The sequence below is a fragment of the Spea bombifrons genome, chromosome 3, assembly GCF_027358695.1.
Source record: "Spea bombifrons isolate aSpeBom1 chromosome 3, aSpeBom1.2.pri, whole genome shotgun sequence".
NCBI lineage: Eukaryota > Metazoa > Chordata > Amphibia > Anura > Pelobatidae > Spea > Spea bombifrons.
The window spans coordinates 14,411,381-14,428,376 of NC_071089.1; the positions used below are offsets into that span (position 1 = coordinate 14,411,381).

At 37.6% G+C, this 16,996-nt stretch overlaps 1 protein-coding gene and 1 long non-coding RNA gene across 7 annotated transcripts in view; both read right to left on the reverse strand.

Annotated features, from left to right (window-relative positions):
- The window catches only part of NRXN1 (neurexin 1), a 632,749-nt gene that overhangs the window by 103,997 nt on the left and 511,756 nt on the right, over positions 1-16,996 (reverse strand). The gene's annotated exons all lie outside the window — the stretch shown is intronic.
- On the reverse strand, positions 7,996-8,730 carry LOC128483460 (uncharacterized). The gene is made up of 2 exons (XR_008351071.1): positions 8,534-8,730; positions 7,996-8,477 (listed from the first exon to the last, which is right to left on the reverse strand). It is a non-coding gene; the product is annotated as an uncharacterized LOC128483460 (long non-coding RNA).

The window sequence follows — 16,996 nt, forward strand, 5'->3', positions numbered from 1 at the left end:
CCCCCATTTAAGGAGGAAGTGAAGGGGAGCAGGGCATGTCAGGGCCCTGCTCTTGAAACCAGGAGGATTCAGGTTGCGACCCGGAGAACCGGCGTTTCTCCCTGAATCTCCGGGCGAAGGGATGATGGTGATGTTACCCAGGAGTATATACCTCAACGTATCAGAACAACTGTATTGGGGGGAAGCAACAGGGCAGGCCTCCATCCATTTTACAGTTCCTTGGCCCAGCTGGGGAAATCAAAGGATCTCCCCAACTGGCCCACAATCTCTACTGGGGTAGCTACATGGGAAAATAGGACAGAGCCCAATAAAACCCAGGACACTTAAGAGGTGTTCCCAGGAGGAGCTTGAAGTTTTCTCACAACTAAGTTCCTCGTTGATATATGTCAACCAATCACTGGCCCTCACAGCCGCTTCTTCCTTTCTACAGGTCACAGCGCTTAATCTCCAGGTTGTGGGAGATATCCCTCCCACCCCATACAAATTTGTTTACACTACTAACCACACCCAGTGCCTAGCCCCAGTCAATCACACAAGTCCCGCCTACTCATATAGCCCCGCGGACAACCCCCACCCCCAAAGAGCGCAGCCAGAACATAGAAGTTCCCAGCTATGAGAACCTACATATTTTACCTTTAAGCACTTACTTATTAGTCACTTATCAGTAGGGTTGCCATATAGACATATTTGTATATATATATTTTTTAGGAACATATATATTTTACATTTTGCTGACAAACAAGTTAAAGTAGACTGGCCAGGTATGCTTCTGTCCGAAAACACAGATGGTAAAAAAGGCAAAATATTATATAAAAAAGAATAATTGGACTACAACTGACTGAAATTCTGCACACTTAAAAAAGTGTCCACATTTTTAGATTTATTGTTTTAGTACAGTTGATAAAAAAATATTGAGCCAATTCATCCTTACAAATATTTACAACTATAAGTAATATGTAAATCCTTGTATGTTTATACTCAAACCGTCTTGTTTTCCACCAGTTTACCGTTGTTGCTTTTCGATTCTAGACATAGTTTCCCCTGGAGGATGTCATCAATAAATGAAGAGACAGTCTGCTATCACAGCTGCTCTGCACCTACCAAACCCTTCATTAGCCGATATGTAAAAAAATAAATAAAAATAATTAATCGTAGAGCTCTTTCAACATGTTTACTCTATGTATGGAACAGGTTATGTAAACCCTTTAAAATATATTTGTACACATAATATTGTATTCTTATTTATCCTTTGCGGCAAATCATTCTAAAGTATATTCAATAATTTATTAGGTAAAAGAATAGAAATGTTGATAAAAAAACATTAGGTTGTTATTAATAAACGGCAGCGCATCATAAATATACTCTAAAGGTGTTTTTTTTATTCTTCTTGATATATATATAGAACTAAATGGAAGAATGTATTATTATTATTATTATTATTATTATTATTATTTATTTTACAGGTTTAGGTTATGTTTTGGATATTAGAACATACATATATACCCTCACCCTTTGAATTATACATTCCACAGACCAGCTAAGTCCTTCACGCCTGAGAACCTTGCCTGTGTTGGCCCTTTGTAATGAATAATGAAGCGAGGGGGTCTGAAACCGTAACTCTCCAGCAAAATCGCCTAACAACTGTCCTTTTAGTGAATAAGCCTCATTGGCTCAATTGTACATTATGAAGGATCAACTGCAGTGAACACTGGCCCTGCAAAATGTGTAATTAAATCAATAAGCGGTCCTGAACGTATCACAATGGAAGTACGCACAGTGCATGGGGCAACTTAACCCTACAGCAGAAACTCGCCAGGGATGGCCCTTCAAACTGCATAAGAAATTCACTTAAGTCAAACAAAGAATTTTCCTGTCATGCTTTAGTGAATAAACCCATGTACAATAAATGCAAGACGTGTTAGGCGGGATCCTATGACCAAGATAAATCTATCACAAGCAACGGAATAGAAATCCCTCTGGAACTGAATCCAGCCCAATATACTTGCTTCAAAGTGTGCTTAGATACAGGGGAGATACAATGATGTAAAACGTGGTACTGAGCCCTTAAAAAAAAGATTTACAAACTGAAATACTACATTTCCCTTGTTTTTGGCCGAAGAACTACTATGATTAATTTGAAGTATCATCTTAGTTAACTTACATGAGTATAGTCTATATTTTATTTACAACGTTATTATGTATTATTACCAGTGATGATAGCTGAGCATAAAAGCAAATCTAAATATGTCAAATATAACATATGTTCTTCATTTGTACTTTATGTTGAACGGTTGTGTAGACCCCTAATGTGCAATCTTCAGCTTTTGGTGTTTACGGAAATTACAAAATTGCCTCATTCATGACATAAATCCATGCATATCTGTGCTAGTTTTACATCTGAATGCGGAAAATTGAATAATAATAGGCCGTTTTTACAATTCTTGGCACAAACCTCATTTCATGCCTAAAGAGCATGTTCATGTTAAGCTAAGCACCCTGTGGCTATAATATAAAGCAATATATAGAACCATGTGAAGGTTATGAGCAGCATTAACCCACTAACTGCTGGAGGTTTGTGCAACCGATTGCCGGTGAATTCATAGCTCATAGCTCTGGGGAATAAACACAGTATAGGCTGACTGGATTTTATAGTGTACGGCAAAGGGGCCTGCGGTGACTTTTATTCTGTTTTATAGGTAACAAATGATAGGAGTTATTAAGTATTTGGGTCTCCCTAGAAAGTTGCAAATCCTCAATGGAATCCAAGCTACTGTGGACTCCGACACCAATAACCTACAGCCTTTTGACCCAGTCATCATATGAATTATAGCTACCAGCAGGGAGAGCTCTAGAGCATCTCACGTCCGTGGGATGCAATCCTTCAGGTTAGCCCTAGGTTTCTTATAAAGTAAGAGAGGGCGGTAGAAAAGTGGATTATCAGCAGAAATGATACGATGAGACCAAGGACTAAATAAGATTTGAGCCTTTACAGCACGAAAAACAGGCAGACTAGATGGGCCAAATGGTTCTTTTCTGCCATGAAATTCTATGTTTCTAGTTTGAACATGGAAACTATATAGTTATCTGTGAAAGTGTGAAAGAAAATAGCAATTTAAAGTTATCCTTAACCATAACCTTGGACATTACAGCAAAAAAAAAGGAAAAAAAAAAACAAAGAAAGAAAAAAAAGCAATAAGGTCCTTTGATGTGCAAATGCACCGTGTAAGCTAGGTGAGGGTAATTATCATTGCTTATCCTGTACCTGCAGCTTCTAAGTACTTCATACAGATCACAGGGGATATGGAGCATATGGCAGTCCAGCTGCTTTGGACTACTCCCAGTATGCTATGCCAGCCTGAGATGTAGCCAAAGGCATTTCTGTACCTGCTGTTGACCTCCTAACCAACCCTGTCTTACTTCTTGACATATTGACATAGTCACTTTCCGAATGCTTAGCACTCACATCATAGCTATTTATCTGTTTGCCCTCCATAAGGTTTATCCCTGTTATACACAGATGTAAAGGCACATATTTGTAAAGAATTTTAATTAAAAAAAAAAAGATTAAAAAGTTGTCAGAAGAGCAGTTCTTTTTTTAACCTACGTAAATCAGCCACAATTATTTTCATTTTTTTCTATTAACTGGGACAAAAATACTATTTTTAAATTGCACTAAATATTTTTATTGGTAGAGGTTTTAAGATCATAGAATGCCTGAGTAGTTAATAAAAATAAATATTTCTATTGTTGTTTACAATGCTTAAGATTTGATGTTATTTACCTCTTAATTGTACTAATTCCCTATGGTGTCAGATTTCCATCATTCTTCTGTTTTGCAGCTACAATTTCATGATACACGAATATTTTATAAAACTGCATGAAGCTATATACCAAAGTAATCATAATTTGAAATGAATGAATGTCTCTGGTTCATATTAGATGCATTTGCCAAAATACATGCTGAGATGATATGGCTGAGTTACAAGTTTAGACATTATTTATATATTTTGCAATAACTACAGCTAGAAGAACATCAATTTATTGAACATCACAATTCCTAAGTTAATAAAAAGTCCATTGCTTGGTTTAGATCACCTTGACAAGTCAATATGTGCATGTGACCTTAGATCTTGGATTTTATCTTCATATTCCTCCTTTCGACATCATTTTTCATATACAACCACCACAACTACAATTTAAAATCCCATCAGCGGATTATTGGATTTTACAAAAAAAACTAACTTTTTTCCCCTGTGAATAATGAAATCTGCACATTTTGTATTCAACGGAAGTGGCAATGTTTTATTTTAGATATTCTAAATGCTAACAAATAATACTTATCTTGGCTTAACAAAATATTCTGCTTTCCCTAGTATGATTTAGGAATCAATATTGTCTGCTTTTGGAATTTATTACTCCATGCTGTGTTAGGGTAAAAAAAAAAAATGTGTGTTCTTCCCAAACAAAAAATAAATATGTCAAGAAGGATCTAAGCCTGAAACAGCAAAGGGCGACAGACATAGCACTAGTTCTTACATCATATTCTGGATCATATAATTATAATTCTTAAAGTAAATCACAATTGTAGACAGCTAGGGAAATTAATTAATATATCAGTCAGTTTTCAGAGTTAAATATGAGTCTCCATAAACCGTATTTTTCACGCGTATATATTTACTATTAAGCCTCTAATATCCCCTACTTCTACTGAGTCTCCCAAAGAACATGCTAAGTTAGTAAAGCAATGGCAAACAGTGAGGGGTCCGCAGTTTCCCTTGATATATTTCAGCTTGGATCTTGGTGCCACGTACCATGCATGTATCGTAATTCTGTCTGACTTATGACTTAGATATAAGAGTCATTGAGCGGTGATCATGTATAACAGTATGAGATGATTGAAGGTAAATTGAATATTGGCATTTTAAATAAAGATCATCATCCATGAGGTTAGGCTAGGGGAAAATGATGTATTCCACGGATGGTTGTGTAATTCTTAATGTCACACTGGAAATCCTAATGGCAGGCATGCAAAGGTCTTGTTCGGCATGAAAGGGTAAAGAATAATTGAATGAAATATACATTTTTACACTTTTACTGCATGTATACAGAAATGTATATATACCAAGTTTTAGACTTGTGTAAATGGACCAAAAAACGATTCTGACAAATTTTTTGTTTCTTTTCTGGCCTTTCGTTTTGGATGAAATTTGGAAGGCTTTTTACGTTTGGAAATAAAATGTGTTGTCACTCATTAACTTTCTCACTCTCTCTCTCACACACTCTCACGCTCACACTCTGTTCACTGTGCTCTGCACCTCTCTTTCTCTTCCATCGCCATTATTCCAGCCCCTCGTAGTACTTCCGTAAAAGGGGTGGAGCCACTGGGACAGCCTCTCCCTTGTTCTTTCAATCGGGGGGGAGGGTGTGGCCTAATGCTCCAACTTTTGTGCTAGTGCCCCAAGATGCCCTGTTCACGGAGAAGATGACATAGAAAGAAGTGGACAACGAAAGAAGATAGAAGAACAAGAAGAGGGGAGAGAAGAAGCAGAGCTACGGGAAATTGCAAACGAAAATACGGAGCTCTCTGCTTTGTTTTCATTTGTTTTCTTGGGTTCCTTCCTTGTTTTCGGACATTCGTATGGATTGATGAAATGGGCAAATTTCATTAACATTTAAAGTTCGAATCCAAATGCACAAGTCTACCAAGTTTTTCCCCAGATAGAATTCACAGAAATAAAAGTTCACAATGCAGACTATATTTCCACTGAGACTAATAAAAGATACATTCACAACATCTAAATCAAGAAATCCCCAAACTCTACTGTTAAGTGGTCGACGACACAAGGTCACAAAAAGGTCAGTGAAATGGAGAAGTCCTCTGCAGGTGATGGCCTTGTATATTCGAACGTTCCAGGATAGGTTACTCAGAGGTCTCCCTCTGGTGGGGGTGTGGCTTTATGAAGGGGTGTGGCCAGTGACATGTTGGGGCAGGGTTTGCAGTGTGTACGGGGCGGGGCTAGCCACAAACAGACTGTAGTTGGTGGGGAGTGGAAAGTAACAGGGAGCAGGCCCTCTATCCAGAGAAAGAAGAAACTGCGAGTCAGACCCAGAGAGCTCTCACCAATAAGTATGGGGATAATCCTGCCCCGCCATGTTTTTGGGGCTTACACTACCCCTCCAAATGTATGATAGGACTCAAACTTTAACTCTCCTGGAGAGACAGCATCCATGTTTCCTGGATACGCAGGTATAAGAGTACATCTTTAAAGAAACTGCACAAGGAATGAGTCATAAAAATATTGCAGGATAAAGTATCTTCCAATGAATATGTATAAGCTTTAATTAGACTTTTCAACATAAATTATTAAGTTCAAAAGTGATTTAGCAATGTATTTAGTAAACAAAATAATAATTATAAAATTGCGGAGACGGCAGAATTTATATGCAAGTCACATTCGGCTACGTTTTTGGACAAAGTCACGATTTTCAAAGAGATGCGCTTCCAGAAATAATGCACATTTGTATCTGATGATTATCCACCTTGCTGTGTCATTTATATATGACCAGGGTAGCCTTGATGGATTTAAAGGGCTGATAACAGCAAAATCGACCAAAAAATATAGCAGAAGGGAAGGTAATTGTTCCTTGTTGTTCCTTTTAATGGATCTGGATCACTAACTCAAACTTTGTTCTGTGTTTCACATGCCATCAAGGTGCACATATGCGATGACTAGGTCTTTACCCCATACCCCCTAACATTTCAGGTCACATTTCTTGAAGAGGGGACAGGGGAGGACTATTCACCTATCCAGACACCTTGAGATGTTCTGAAGCAGAACAACAGCATATTATATAATATTGTAGCAATCTGCTTCAAAGCATCCCATGAGGACCACATGGAAGCTGTGATTTAAGTCTGTGCTACAAAACCACAGACCTTGCACAATTGTACAGCTCAGTGGACTTGTGATGCTTGCCAAAACAAGACCGAGGGGCAGTTTGGCAGTAGAGTGCCTGAAAATTGGACTTTCCTGCAGAAAACAGGACACTTGGGAGCTATGTTATATTAATAAGGTTTTATGTGCACTCCCTTTTGGTAACTGTGTTTTCAATATGAATGGATAGTGCACCTTAAGTGTGCACTGGGTCACTTAGTTTGACTTGCCCAATGTACTTTATATGGCCAGTTATTGGCCTGGGACACTATGTTGGGGACGTCAAGTAGCTTCTCCATGGCATCTTATTCAAACCATATACAATGTCCAGCAGAAACCCGAGAGCATATATTTATTGCAAAATTAAATCGAGGGAAACAAATCTGATATTAACAAAAATCACAGCACCTAATATAAAATGTAAAAATGTTAGAATGAATTAACTTTAATTCTTTTTTATCTAATTTTTAGAATTTGCCATTACTTTCTGAGTTTATTAAGCGTGTAAGTGATCAGACAAGGAAAGTTAAAAAGGTAGGTCAAATTTAGTTCAAACCCAATAAAATCTGAAGTTTTGATGCCTTGTTCCATATTAATTCCCTTTCTGCCATCAATTTCGCAGGAGAATTTAATTGGCACAAAATAAAATTACCAAATTAATTGCAAAATGTAATGAAGCTCTAAACAGGGCTTAGTGCGTTATAGAAAGCTATACAAGCTTATCTCGGAAAAAATAAAGTTGTAGGGGGAGAAAAAAAGTTGTTCAGTGTAAAAAGTTTCCACTTTACAGAAAAAAAAAACAAGGATGCATCCAGAAATTGGAGTGTGATCTTGACAGAAGTGCTAAAAGCAACAGCATTTTTTACCATGGAAATGTTAACAAAATCTTCTACAAGTGATAGGAACTTGTGGGTTACATTAACGTATTCTCACATAATTAGCATTTGGCTTCGTGAAAAGAAACATGCAAAAAATCCACAGTTTGGATGCATGAGTCTATTTAGTTCTTTTTTCCCCCCGTTGTTTTGGTTAAAAAAAAAAAGTAATATTTTATTGGCCATTTTGTTATGGATTTGCATAATACTCCGTTGGTCTGTTATGTATTTGAAATAGGACATTACGTCATATTATTTTATCCCACTTGCTTTTTAGCAAATCGTATTATGGTTTCAGCACATGATGTGGTGAACAAAGTGGGTGCCACTTTACCGAGAGGCTGGTAGGTAAGCGGAACTGCCTCCCAGAAAAAGTGGTAGAGGTCAGTATAGTGAAGGAATTAAAACATACATGGGATAGGTATATGGTTATACTTAATATAAGAAAAGACCAAGGACTGATTAAGCTCTAAGTCTACAGCAGAAACATTCCAATGTTAGATGGTCCGATTGGGTCTTAACTGTCTATGTTGCTAAAGATTCCTCACTCCATATGTATTCATCGACAACTTATACATTTGCATTCAGGGTGTACAGTTCTTAGAGTGAAACATAACACTACATGGGGTATTAGAATCAATATGGATTGAATCCTAATTTATCCTAGCTTCAAATTCACTTGGACATCAGAAATGCATGGATAATAAGGAACCATGCTTCTACGACATTGTTCTGCATACACGTGACATTTGTCAGATGGGTCAAACTGGGACAATAAGAATTAATAAGAGGTATGATGACCTAACCCCAGTTATCTGTCAGTTATCGGATCCTAATAATGTACATTTTATTCATCGCTGTCAAGCAGAAGCAAAACCTTCCATTATTCTATATGTAGAAACAATTAGGCGGAACTGAACACAAAAGATGCAGATATTCCCATAACATCCTGTTCTGTAACCTATTCCCAAGAACCACCCAAGAACATTTCTGTCTTTATCAGTCTCCTCACATGAGTGTAATTGGATAATCCTTAAATCCAGGATTATCAGTGGCTTTTGTAGGCTGGTTTGAGAAGCGCTCTTCTAGAACACTGCCTGACATAGACATATACCGCCTTTACTCTTACACATAAAAGATGATAATTACAGATGACTTTATTCTCAGTATAATCCATTTGCTGTCATACCAGAGAAAGTAAAAGGGCTGATTCATTTTAACAAATATGTGATACTCTGTATATAGATTTATTACAATAGGCGTAGATGACAAACAAGAGTACTTGCATTTTTTTTTTCTAACACTATTACAAACTGCTAAAAGTCCACTTGACAAATAGCCCCGCAATAATTCTTTACTTTGTTTTCATTTTCCTGTCTCTATTTCATCTTCCTGCTTGAGAAAATACAATCTAAATGACAGAGTACGCAAAGAAACAAAAGAAATCGCTTGATGTAAAGCACAGTTTGAACCATTGATAGAAAACATTTTACAATAAGAAAAATTTCAGCGACTTCTATAATGAGATAACTCACAAAATGTTCCAGCTTGGATGCAGCAAAAGTTGTTTTTTTTTTTCTTGAATTTATGGGTCTACCTTGGAAGCATTTGAGTTTGACATATGGAAGGATGAGTTGTTGACATATGGAAACCCTAATCCTACCTCATTGAAAGGGCAGTTCAAGGTTTGTTTCTTTGTGTACGTTTGAATGAATATATTCATTACATGGCAGAATTGCCTTCTGTAGAGGGCAGAAATGTTGTTAAAAGGTATTTTATGTATGTTAAATAGCTTTTAAGAAAAAGCAAGTTGGACCAGATTGCCAGCGAAGGGCTGGCAACTTTTTGGCTTGGGACAAGCCAAGCCAAATGTCTCAGTAACACTGCAGCCAAAAACTCATTTGGCAGTGTCCAACACATTTTCCATGAAAATGAACATGTATACAAAAGCCCGAAGAAGCACAAAAAGGTTCAAGATGCGGGGTAAACACCTTCTGGACAGCCTAGTTCTAAGATGCAGAATAGAAGTAATCAGGGCCCAACGGGTATGACTAGGTGGCCCTGGCACTGTTAAGATGAGCAGCGACTAAATGACATAAGTATGGCTGGGTATATCCAGCCAGTGCCCGCTGCAGCAACTGATTTGCCCCAGGAGTGCAAATTGGGTGAGTAACGGGTGAGTTAAGTTTTCCAGTACTGGACAAGCTTGAAATACAGTATGTAAATTGGACAATTATTTGGCTTTGTTGATGCCAAGATAAAAAGAAGCTGAATCTTATATTTTGTGCAATATCTCAATCGATGTTGGAAATATGTCTCGAATATAAGCCCAGATGGATTGTGTGCTGCAAACTGGGATAAAAACTAGGGGGGGGGACCAGAAATAAATGTATATATACATTTTTTCTCCCAAATACCAGTGGGTGACTTTGATTTACGCAGTAACTTTTCATATTGTTATGACACTCAAGAGATTCATAACTATGTCGTATTTCTTTCTTTACCGTGATTTATTAAAGTGATTGCAATGCAAGCTAAAATGTTTCCTATTTTCTTTTCCTGTATTCTCACAAATATTGCTTTAAAAGCACATAAAAATGCTGAGAATGTTTAGAATTTTACGCAATACATAAATGTGTGTATTCAATTGTTTTTAAAGAGAACATGGGCTCGTCAAGTACAAAAAACGTCTAGCGGACATTTTAAAAAATGTTCTAAAACAACAATACGTTTTTTCAATGTTGACCCAGTGAAATGTATCAACTATGACTAAAGACTCTTAATACAATTTTGATACGCTACATTGTGTTACCAGCCAAAGTAGCAACTCTAGAAGACAGAACAACCACAGCCAGTCTAAGACGCTACCAAGCCCCAGGTTACATTTGTGGTCTTGCATGCTTACAATATTAAAGGGCTCGGTATTGTCCATTGCATGGCCCTGTACTTGGTCAGGAATACTAGATACTAGCCAGGTTTGCATTACGGACAGTACAGCGATGCATTTGCCTTCTGTGCTGCCCTAGGCCCGACCTGAGGCAGCACCTCCTGGCCGTTCCCTCCTCGTCGGAGTCTACACTACCTTAAAAGGACCGCCATACCGTAAGGGCCTTGATATGATGTAATACCCCTCCGCTTCGAGTCTTAAAGGCGTGCAGCACCTTCTGATGCAGACTATGAGGACACAGCCTCCATAGTGTAAGTGGGCCAGTTAAGCAGCTGTATACTGGGGGCTTGATCGCCCCAGAGGATGATCTGCCCCGGTTTGACAGAAGGGGGTCTAGGCCAGAATATGTCACTGGGCCCACCTATGCTACCAGGGTATAGATGCAATTGTCAGGACTTTTTTTTCCCAAATCAGTTTTGTTGGCAACAGAGTAAGGAACTTCAGACATAATTGTTACAGTGAAAATGGTATGAAATACAACTCTTTGGCAACCTTCCAAATCAGTCCAGCTTGAAACATTTTGGTGAGGATTTTTTTTTTATCTTTTGTTCTGTAAGCTTCTGTATGATTGAAATACATTTGCCCTCAAACACTAAATCTAAGGTCTGAATATACTCACCACAGCAAATATCAGACCTTATATAAAGCACCAATAGTAGTTGAATTCATCAGCAAATAGTAGGCGCCTTAATGTTCCTCATATGTGTAGCAGATTCTTATAATGTAGATAGCCAAAAATATATCATTCTTACCATAGGCCTCGAAAAGGTTAAAGTCCAGCTACCAGTTCAGAATAGTGCAAAACTAGCGTGAAACACAGTGTTAAATGAATCAAAGAAAAAAAAAGGAACACTTTCTTTGTATTGTACTTTTCCCTTCTTTGATAAATCTGATGTATTTTAGCACTGGTAATTCGTAGCCAGAGGCAATATGAACCAAGCAGCACAAACTGAAGCATTGCTAGAAAAAATATGCAAATTGCATCCTTTCAAGTCGGAGTCAGTTTGCATCAATATATCAAGTTCTAGTGCCAATTTCATTCTGGTTGCGCTAGTAAGTACTTTAGAAGTAGTAACAGAGACTTCATCTTTAGCTGAGGCAATCAGCACTACATTCATCAAAAAAGTAAGAAGATACCAAAAACATACTATAACCTTGCAAATAATAAATGTATCTGTATCAGGGACACTTGTTCTAAGGATATCTCTTGGGCAGAGTCACAATTTAGGCAAACTAGGCAGCTGCCCGGCACACAAGTTTTATTGGAGCAAGCGCATCGTTATTGATAGTGGGGGACCTTGGACAAGCTTCAAGTGCCCACCCAACCCCATTTGTAACCGTTGCCACCAGCCTGTTCTGATGCCATGACCTACATTGTGCACAATTACAATAACAGGGGCCCAAAGCACAGCTGCTGTCAGCCCTAAAAGTAATAACGGGCCTGCAGAGGCTGCCTCCTTTGCCCCCTGTTAGTGACCCTGCACTAGTAACGGCTGCAGGGGAGGATGTACGAAACCCTACGACTGTAGTCGTACTCATATCGGAGAAAAGGCTTTATGATATATACATTTATATATTCGCGGGATCAGAGTTTGCAGTATTATAGAAACTTTACTCACAATGTTCCTTCTTTTTATAACTTTTGGGTTTCCAAAAAAAAAATCAAAATTTTAATTGAATGTTCTATTACAGGACACAATAAAATGTTAAATTTACAGACAACTAAAAAAACCCTATTTTTATTTAAATACCCACTCCCTATGGATGCTACTTTCCCTCCATATCCCATCCCACTTCATTAAGAGCTCAGAAATAACCCAACTGGGTGAATAACTTGTCAGGAATACAGTGGCTGAAAAGATGCGATTTCAGACCAGAAAATTACATTATGCTACTCAAAACCATGATTGAAAGGAAATGTAAGTAAATAAGACTTTTAATAATAGAAATATGATTATAATATTTCAGACATACCGTATGTAACACAGAAATGCAAATCAAATTGTCTTTCTCTAACTAGGTATCAAAGTGCAGTTGGCATTAGCAACATTAATTCTTGATCAGAAAACAAATATTTGTATCTGAGGTTGATTTTGAAAGATCATTTTAAATGAGTGCATTAGAACAACCAAAAATTTGAGCTTTAAAATTCGACCAGATCATACATCTTCGTCGCTGGAAGCCTTATTTTCTAGCGAATTCATCACGACAGATTAGTATAATTGCTTTAATTGCTGTAGGATAACAAATATTTGCACACTGTTGAAACTTAATTAAAATCTATTTTGAGAATATTTGAAATACTCATTGACTAATGATGTTCTTCAAGTATCTCCAAAATAATGTTTGGTGCCCAAGGTACTGAAAAATTAATTGACTTGCCTAGAGGAAGAAGGAGCCACCTTTAGAATCGAACCAGACTTGCAGCTATAACTCCGTCTCACCCTCAAAGCCGTTATCAACAAACACCCCTCGCTTGTGATGCTGGGATACTTATACATTATACTGTTTGTCTATTTATTTCCATTAAATGTGATTAAGTGTTCTCTTCTCTTTTGCATAATTGCAGCCTTTTATGCTAATGCATCCTCACGTATTTACACACAAATCAGCCTAATATTCCAAACCTGGGCTTATGACTGCAGCTCGGTTCAATTAGGTTTTTTATGAAACATGTAGTAACATAATTACGTAGGGTGAAAAGGAGAAAAAAGTTCATCAAATTCAACCTGTTATTTAAAAGAAGGCAAAAAACACCCGCATTGAAGCGATTACAAGTTGTGCCTCAAAAAGGAGAAAAATTCCTCCTTGACTCCAAAAAGCTTTTTGATTTCTTACTGGATCAATAAGCAATAGATAATCCTGTCCTTATAGCCGGTAACATAATAGGGTAATGTTAATTGTTGGATGAGTGAATGAATGAACGACGTCTGTGCTGAGGTTGGTCTGTGTACACTTGTTTGTTACATATTCTTCAGCACCTCTCTTTTTATGATTAGGTCTGGATGTATGTCAGCAATCGCCAGTAGTCACTGTGCTGTACACTGAAACTCTAATGCTTAATCGCTAGTATTTTCCATTAAATGATGACATGAGTGGTGAGAGTTGCCATTAGTCACCATTCATTTGCCGGTGCTGTAACACTTGCACTGTTGCAGTATATGGAAGACGGTCCATAAACTCGCCAGCAGACTGCGCGCTGGCCAAGCCCTGTGGCCAATATCATTTCCATGTGATCGATGTGACCTCATTATCATTCTAAAGACAGTATAGGTGACTTCACACACACAAGGCATTTTGTACATTGCACATGCATGCTCTGGAACAGAACGTGATAGGACGGGGTTGAAGTCCTAAAGTGAGCCACTCACGCTTTAATGTCTTAATATAACCATTATTTTGTATATTTAGCATACACAGTTGGTAATAAATTATACATAATCGTTTACCCATTAAATAAAACAAGTGAACATAAAATTTCCTTCCTTAGGTGTATTAGGCATGTGTACATGTGTATCACTGAACAGGCATTGCGTTTATCGGAACCATTAGAGACAAAGAAAAGGTATGTGATAAAAATATATATTGGGCAGAACCTTGTTCACCAAAGTAAAATGCATGTTAGTACACCCGCGTAATTGCTGATAAATTGCTGGAAAGTCCTCCCGTTACTTGCGGTAAGAACAGACACAGCTGTAGGGAGCCAATTAGGTTTGCTGGCAGCCCAAATGTTTGTGACTGAAAGCAGCCTCTCACTAATGTCTCTAAGGGTCATAAAGTAATAACCCTGTCATGTAGCTAGCAGTACGAATATCAGCCACTCATCAGACTATAGTGAAGATTAATATGGGACTCGAAGAAACGCAAGAACAACCCTACTGGAGAAAATATGCTTGTGCGGAGAAATTGGGTTTAAAAAAAACAAATCTGAAAATTATATCATCTTTTAGACGCTCCAAATGCAAGCAACGGAAACGTAGAAGGCAAATCTGTGGGTCTGACTTACAGATAGCAAGTAAAAGCTTAAGAATATGTTGAAACATTACATCATAGATACGGGTGGCTCTAATCGGTCCTAATCATCATATTATGGTTTTGACATCTTCTCTATTATCGTATTGTTATGAATTAAATATAAGAAACAAGATACAATTTTTTTGGCCATAGGAAGCGACTTGTGATTAAAGATTCATTATGTTTACTTACTGCTTTCACGGTAATATTTTACTCTTGGTAATTACTAGCACTGCGTGGAACATGTAAAGAACAGAAAAGCTGGAATGCTAATTCTGACATTCTGCCCAGTACAGCAATTAAGATAAAAAATCTTTGTAAATAAAGTAGTAGCTACATCACTAGTAAACATTTAGATAGAAATCCGGTATTTCAATAGCCTATTAAAAATATATTTCTTTAGCGGTCGTAGGAACTGTTAAAATGAATTAAGCAATTCCGTGTGCGATTCCAATTATAACGTCCTCCAATGTTCATTAATCAAAGTCGTCGTATGCACTAACAGAAAGAGATGGTGGCTGGAGATATCTATCCTGTACTTGCATGTTTTGTTTTTTTGCCAAGGCAATGACATGAGCTAACATAACCTTGATTGTAGATTTTTGATGTGCCCGTCTATACGTATAATGTGAGTTATTCAAAATACATCGAAATACTCATAAATTCTAATTTCTAGTGATGCACAGTAAATTATTCTGTACACTTATACATCATGTAGAATAAAGGAAAGGCAAAACCACTCAACACATCTAATAGTGTCCTATTTGCTACCTTTCTGGTTTCAAGAAGGAATTTGAAACCAACCGTAAGCATACCTGGAACGTCTTTGAGTGAAACCCTGCTCCCCAAGTCTCTGGGTCACTAATGATTTTAGTCTTCTCCTCTGCTTGCACCCACCATTGGGACAGGGAACTTCTTCGGTATGGCAGCCTTACCCTCAATCTTGTCTTAAAAATAAAATATTTGGAAGATCATGATGCGCTTCTTTACTTTTCATATATTTCTCTTTATATATCTATAGAATGCATGGCTAGTCATGCCTCTTCAGTAAGCCACTTTCCTAGAAGACAGAGAACTCTGGACAGCCTACCTTTGGGACATTCCCAGGTATAATTAGGGGTTTGGCCACTAAACAGCGAGATATACCTGAGTTAAGGTTTGAGGAAATATATCAAGACACCCAATGAACGATTCATTATTATTATTATTATTATTATTATTATCTTTTATTTATATAGCGCCAACAGTTTACGCAGCGCTTAATACAATACATAAATTCAAGGGATATGACAAGACAAGAATTGACAGACTAAGACAAACCTATACATTTGGTGGAGAGAGCCCTGCTCGCAAGCTTACAATCTAGATTTGCAAGCATACAATTATGCATAGTACATAGTGAATCCAGTGAGGTGAAATGTTCCAGTTCATCTCAACTCATCTGCAACTCATGGTTTGCAATAACCTTCAAATATATGATGACAGAAATTACAAACCAAGCACAGTCTGGGCAATTCTATTGTCACACTACAAAAACAATACTTTTCTGAAAATGAATAAAAATAAATGGGTTATTTGATTTGAAAATAGTTTAGAGAAGAAAACGGAATAAAAATGTTCATGTGATTTGACCTTCATGTGACACCATATAATTAATTGCTAAAATAAATTATAACTTTAAGTGAGTGCTGAACACTACGTTTGCAAACTGTCAATGAAGCTAATTTAATTATACAATACTCTAGGCACCAGTGACATATATTAAACAGTGGCAGAAATATAGTCAGTGCAGCTTAAGGTAAATGTGAATATTTCTTTTTATTCACAGTAGCGTTTCTATTGTGCCTTCAATTTGATAACAAGGTCATGGATCTGGAGCACTGAGAAGTTTCAGAACAAAGATTGGAAACTGGTAGGTGTGCTATAACAAGATAACCTCTTCTCATGATTTGGAGGGACTGTCTCGGTTTTCGGGCACTGTCCCAAGTAGCTTTCCCCTGTCCCTTTTTTGCAGGCAGTGGAGATCATGGTCTAGTTGAAGAGACCCTCCGATCTCAGCACAGACCGCCACTGCAGTCCCCATGTGATGACCTCACAATGGTCTAAAAGCTGAACACCCAATGTGGCACTTTGGATAAGGCAGGCAAGTGGCCCTATGACTCTTTCCACTTTTAATTTTGCCCCCCCCCCGTCACATCCTTCTAACAGAGGTTAGATTTGGACAC